The sequence below is a fragment of the Rhincodon typus genome, unplaced genomic scaffold, assembly GCF_021869965.1.
Source record: "Rhincodon typus isolate 14 unplaced genomic scaffold, sRhiTyp1.1 hic_rhity00005257, whole genome shotgun sequence".
In the NCBI taxonomy this organism is placed as follows: Eukaryota; Metazoa; Chordata; class Chondrichthyes; order Orectolobiformes; family Rhincodontidae; genus Rhincodon; species Rhincodon typus.
Window position 1 is genome coordinate 4,693 of NW_025970895.1, and position 6,065 is coordinate 10,757.

The 6,065-nt window shown below is 39.5% G+C and overlaps 1 non-coding gene across 2 annotated transcripts in view; it reads left to right on the forward strand.

The window, feature by feature from the left end:
* Nucleotides 1-5,799, forward strand: part of LOC109920547 — a 9,381-nt gene extending 3,582 nt beyond the window's left edge. The window contains exons 3-4 of one of the 2 annotated variants that reach the window (XR_007261528.1): nucleotides 1,559-1,694; nucleotides 5,305-5,799. This is a non-coding gene — a transcript (uncharacterized LOC109920547). The remainder of the gene's footprint in view (nucleotides 1-1,558; nucleotides 1,695-5,304) is intronic. The other variant, XR_007261529.1, reaches the window with a different exon arrangement.
* Nucleotides 5,800-6,065: the final 266 nt, after the last annotated feature.

A 6,065-nucleotide genomic window follows, 5' to 3' on the forward strand; every position in this document is an offset into this window, starting at 1 on the left:
CTAGACCCGAAAGGTCAGCTTTCCTGCTCCTCTGATGCTGCTTGGCCTGCTGTGTTCCTCCAGCTGTACACCTTGTTATCTTAGATTCTCCAGCATCTGCAGTTCCTACTATCTCTGAAACTGCTTTGGACAACTGTTTTCTCCATTCCTCTGTCATTGCCCTTATTGAAATTGAGGACACTGGTTTGAGATTGAATTTGCTGAACCTCAAACTGAATTTGAAATTTTTCTATATTGTGATTGCTGCCCACTACAAGATCCTTAATTATGAGATCTCTATTAATCCTGCCTGATTTACACATTGCTAGATCTAAAATAGCCTGTTCCCAGGTAATTCTGCAACATACCGCTCCAAGAAGCAAGTCCTGATGCACTGCACAAATTCGACTTCCATGTCAGCCTTGCCCATTTTGATTTGTATTGCCAATATGCTGACTGAAATCATACATTGGACTCTCCACAATTAGTGTCCTCTTTGCATGTCTTCATTGTTTTCCAAAGTGGTTCAAATGAAGTCTGTCTCTCTTTGCCCGATAGTGGTGCCAGAGCTTTTCCCATATCAATCTTTCAGCCATGCATTTATCTCTCATTTTATTTGCCATATGTCAATTTGCATATAGTTCAGGTAGAAATCCAAAGATTATGATCTTTGGGTTTCTACTTTTTAAATTAGCCCAAGCTGCTTGTAATCCCTCAACAGAATCTCCTTCCTCATTTTACTTGTGTCATTAGTACCTACTTGGACCACAACAGTTGGATCCTTCTCCAGTCTAGAAGGTGCTTGATGTCCTGGCAGAGATAACATGGAAATTGTGAAGCAAACTTTTAAACCTCATTAAATATGGGATAGTGCCAGAGCTCTGGCAAATGGGAAGTGTTCTTGCACATTTAACAAAAGAGAACAAGATGAACGCAGCAACTGCAAATTAGAGGAAACAATTTTTAAAATCTCAGCAAGTGGTTGTGATCTAAATGGAAAGGGTACTGGTAGTAATGTAAAAAGTAGTAATGTTCAAAAGGGAATTGGGAAAATATTAGAACTCAAAAAAATTATACAAGGCTTTGGGGTAAGTGTATAGGACTGGGTTCAATTGGTAGAGTGTGGCAAAAAGCAGGCAAAGCATGATGGGCAGAATAGCCTCATTCTGTGATTCTGGTAAAGACTTGTTATGCCACTGTCAGATTATATCAGTGTGCAATCTAGTCTAAATATAAGCTGTTGTTGCTATCACTCTGATCTTTCTTTCAGATCTACCATTCTGCAACATTTATAAATTATATGTACTGAACCCAGATTTTTCTGGAAAATGTCGCTAAGCATCTGTAGATACTATTCTACATTCAAATTCTAATTCTATTTACTTTCCAAAATTCTGCAATGTTTCTCATTGCCAATTGTTTTTTGTTTCCAAACTTGTAAGAACTAACTTGCAAAAGCATCATCTTGTCCCCATTCTATATTAAAATTTCCCAAGTTTTTTTTTGTTTACTTAGAAGTACATTTCAGGAATGCTTGATTTGTACATTTGTGACATCAACTTCTGACTTCTGCCCTTAGGTTCTAGATTCATGATTTGCAGAAACCTTGGGCAAAGAGCGACTGCACAAAACGAAGTGAGCCTGAAACTGAGTTCCACTATGGAAAGTGGAATTTTCATCATGTGTAGTACTAGGAAGAAAATCATTTTGAACAGGTAAACCTCTCCCCTAGCCCCATAATAATTGTAGAACAAAAGTATACTCTTTTTTTGAATGATGAGAGACAACATTGTAAGTGTGCCACGCAGAAATAAAAATCCACATAGTGAATTGGTATAATAATGGATGGATAGATCACCTATCCTCTGTTAATATGCTTAATGGAACATTCTCACAACTGTAGTTACCCAAAAACCTGGGTAACATGTGATTTCAATAAGTCAATTCTTATTATTTATTTGAAAAATATTCTCACTTTCACGAAACTGATACTTGCAAATTGTTTATGTATTTATAAGCTGCGTGCAAACTTTCATTGAAATCTGAGAACGTTTGAGACACCTGGGACATTCCTTGGGGGAAGTGCCCTTGGCCCAATCATGTTCAGCTGCGTCATCAATAATTTTCCCTCCATGATGTCAGAAGTGGGAATGTTCTTTGATTGCACATGTTCACCACCATTCACAACTCTTCGTGCACTGCAGTAAGATGTGACAATATCAAAGCTTGGGCTGATGAGTGGCAAGTAACATTCACATGCAAGTGCCAACCAATGAACATCTTGAACAAGACAGAATATAGCCATCTCCTCTTGACTTTCAATAACCTTACCATCACTGAATCTCCACCATCAAAATCCTGGAAGTTATCATTGACCAGAAACTGAACTGGACCAGCCATATAAATACTGTGGTTAAAGCAAAAAAGTTAGAGACTAGGAATTTTTCAGCGAGGTAACTCGACTCCTAACTCTCCTGAAACCTGTCCACTGTTCGCACTGCAAACGTCAGGAGTGTGATGGAATACTGCCCATTTGTCTGAATGAGTGCCGCTCCAATAATATTCAAGAAGCTTGACACTATTCTGGACAAATCAGCCTACAAGATTGGCAACCCACTCATGATCTTCAACATTCACTTCCTCTAACACTGATGCACAGTGGTTTTAATGTGTACCAGCTACAAAATATAGTGCAGTAACTTACCAAGCCACCTTTCCAAACTGCACCTCTAACCTATCGGACAAGGATTATAGAAGGATGAGATCGTGACCGCCTGCAAGTGTCCCTGTAAATGGTAGACTATCCTAACTTGGAACTATATCATTGTTGCTGGATCCAATTCTTAAAACTTTCTACCAGTACTGTGGCTATACCTAATCTCAGTGGACTGCAGTGATTCAAAAAGACCGGCTGCGTGGTGGTTCAGTGGTTAGCACTGCTGCCTCACAGGGTTCAATTCCTGTCTCGGATGTCTGTATGGAGTTTGCACATCCTCGTGTCTGTGTGGGTTTCCGCTTGGTGCTCATGCTTCCTCCCACAGTCCAAAAAAAATGTGTAGGTTAGATGGATTGGTCAAGCTAAATTCCCCCATAGTGTCCAGAGATTGCAGGTTAGGTGGGTTAGCCATGGTAAATGCAGGGTTACAGGGATAGGGTGGTGGACTGGGTCTGAATAGGATGCTGATGGACAATAATTACTGGAACAGATAGTAATGTCCACATCCAGTGAATAAATTTTAAAAAAAAACAGGGCATGTTTATAGAGTCATAATCCTTCAGTCCAATTCGTCCATGCTGACCAAGTTTCCCGAACTAAACTTGCCTCCGGATGGCTCATATCTCTCTCAACCTGTTTCATCCACTACCTACAACAAAACCAACTGAATTTGAAATAAGAGAATTTTCCTTGTACATTATTTATGATGCATTGACTAACAAAGCCCTTTTAAAGGAATATTATCATGGAGCTTTTTATTATTTGTTCTTGGGTTGTGAGTGTCATTAATTTCCTGAAACTGGTGGTGTGCCACACCCTCTAACCTCTGCAGTCTGTGTTATAATAAAACCCACAGTGCTGTTAGGAAAGGAGTTGTATTCCAAGCCCAAGATTTTGACCAGCAACAGTGAAGGAACAATAATAGCTTCAAGTTAGGATGGTGAGTGATTTGAAGGGGTACTTGTACATATTCTTTCAATGTGTTTGCTGCCCTTGACCCTCTTGAGTGGTTAAAGTCACAGATTTAGAAGACTTTTGAGCAAGCAAACATATAAACAGCAATAGAAATAGTATTTGCACATAGATTATTTGAATTTGATAAAAGAAGCACAATCTCAGTATCTCTGGGTTTGAATCCTGCCATAGTAGATATCTGGAATTGGGAGTCTAAAGATGACCATGAAACTAATGTAGATTGTTTGAAAAACTCATCTGGTTCACCAATGCCCTTTAGGGAAGAAAACTCTATCCTTTACCTGGTTTGGCCTCATTGTGACTGCAGACCAACAGCAAAGTGGTTGACATTTAACTGTTTGCTGGGCAATTAAGGGAGGATAGTAAATGCTGGACTGGCCAATGATGCATATATCCTGTGAATGAATTTTTAGAAGAAAGTATATTATCAGTATATCAACAAAACTTACCATCCTGAAGTCCTCTTCATTATTTGCTAAGATCGTGGAATGGGCAGGCAGACAGAAACAATTTAATAAAGATTATGTTTGAAGGGAAAAAAAATATATATAATTAAAGAATAGTGCCACCAGGAATGAAGAGGAAAGGATGTTCATATACATTATCAGAGGCATTCAGTACAACAACGATAAAGTAATGAATATATGCAAAATTTTAATTAGGATACTTTTGTGCAGTTTTAAATGCCCCGTTTACATGAAGGATGTTAAAGCTATCAAGAGCATGCACTGTAGATTCACCAGAATTATAACAAGGATGCAAACTGTAGTTTGAGACGAGAATTATTACATGCAGAGACTTTTAAATCTGTGCACTGATTCTGCATATAGAAATAGTTAATCAGTATCACCATTTTAACATTGCCACTTCTGATGAAGTGTCAGCTTTTTCTGAAGAAGGGTCCTGACCTGAAATGTCAGCTTTCCTGCTTCTCCGCTGCCTGGCCTGCTGTGTTCCTCTAGCTCCACGCTGTTATCTCTGACTCCAGCATAGGCAGTTCTTACTATCTCTCAGCAATCAGAACTGGTCAGAATTAGCAGCATTTCCTGTTCATATTTCAGATTCCCAGGATCTGCATTATTTCATATTTGGGGTTATTTGCAATTGCTTCAGCAGTGGCAACGTAGACACAATGGACCTAATAGACTTCCACAGTACTGTAAACGTCAATGCTGGAAATCGGAAACAAAGTCAAAGTTCTGAAGAAGTGTCACTGGACTCCACGTTTACTCTGATTTCTCATTACAGATGCCAGACCTGCTGAGTTTTACCAGCAATTTCTGTTTGATGCTGTAAACACGTTTGAATAAAACACTGATTACGTGAAAATACTTCTGATATTGGAGCAAGATGCTGAAACAGATTGATATATTTATTCACATTCATTACTGGAGACAAAGTACACAGGAGAATGAGGATTTTATCTCCTTTGAAAGACTATAAACAATTAGAAGTGCATTTTGTTCTATGATTCACTGTGAGCCATTAGAACATTATTCCAGATGTGGTTTGAGTTGAGTAAGTAATATAGAAATGCAATTGACAAAGTAAGACTTTTATTTTCTGAAATCAGTTCAGTCACACTACACACTGAAACAACTTATGAAACACTCAACACCTTTTACTGTTTATAGGTTCTAAGTGCCAAATGTGTTGAACACATGAAACATCAGAGAGAAGAAAAAGAAGTCCATTTACATCAGTACAACTGGGCCAAACTCTTGTCCAGAGATCAGGCATTCTGTAGACTGCGATGGCCACTGTCATCCCTGGTGATCTTTTAGAAGTAAAGGATACTCAGAAGGTTCTAGTGGGGAAACGTAAACAAAGTGACATCAAATCGAGAAAATCCTTTCCTTGTCAGTTGTGTGGAAAAATCTTCACTAGTGTTGAGAAATTGAAAGTGCATTCGTATTCACACACCGGCGAAAGACCGTACAAGTGTTCACACGAAGCCTGTACCAAGGCATTTGTGTCTAAGTATAAGCTATTGAGGTATGGAAAATTTGATACATTATAGGAATTATTACTATTTTACAGCAACATCAGGGATATTTCATCATAGAATCCCTACGGTGTGGAAACAGGCCCTTCGGCCCAACAAGTCCACACCGACCCTCTGAGCATCCCACCCAGACCCATCCCCTGTAACCCACCTAATATACACATCCCTGAACACTGTGGGCAATTTAGCATAGCCAATCCACCTAGCCTGCACATCTTTGGACTGTGGGAGGAAACCGGAGCACCCGGAGGAAACCCACGCAGACATGTGGAGAACGTGCAAACTTCACACACAGTCCACAGAGGGTGGAATTGGACATGGGCCCCTGGCACTGTGAGGCAGCAGTGCTAACCACTGAGCCACCGTGCCACCCTAAATTAGCAGAGGAAA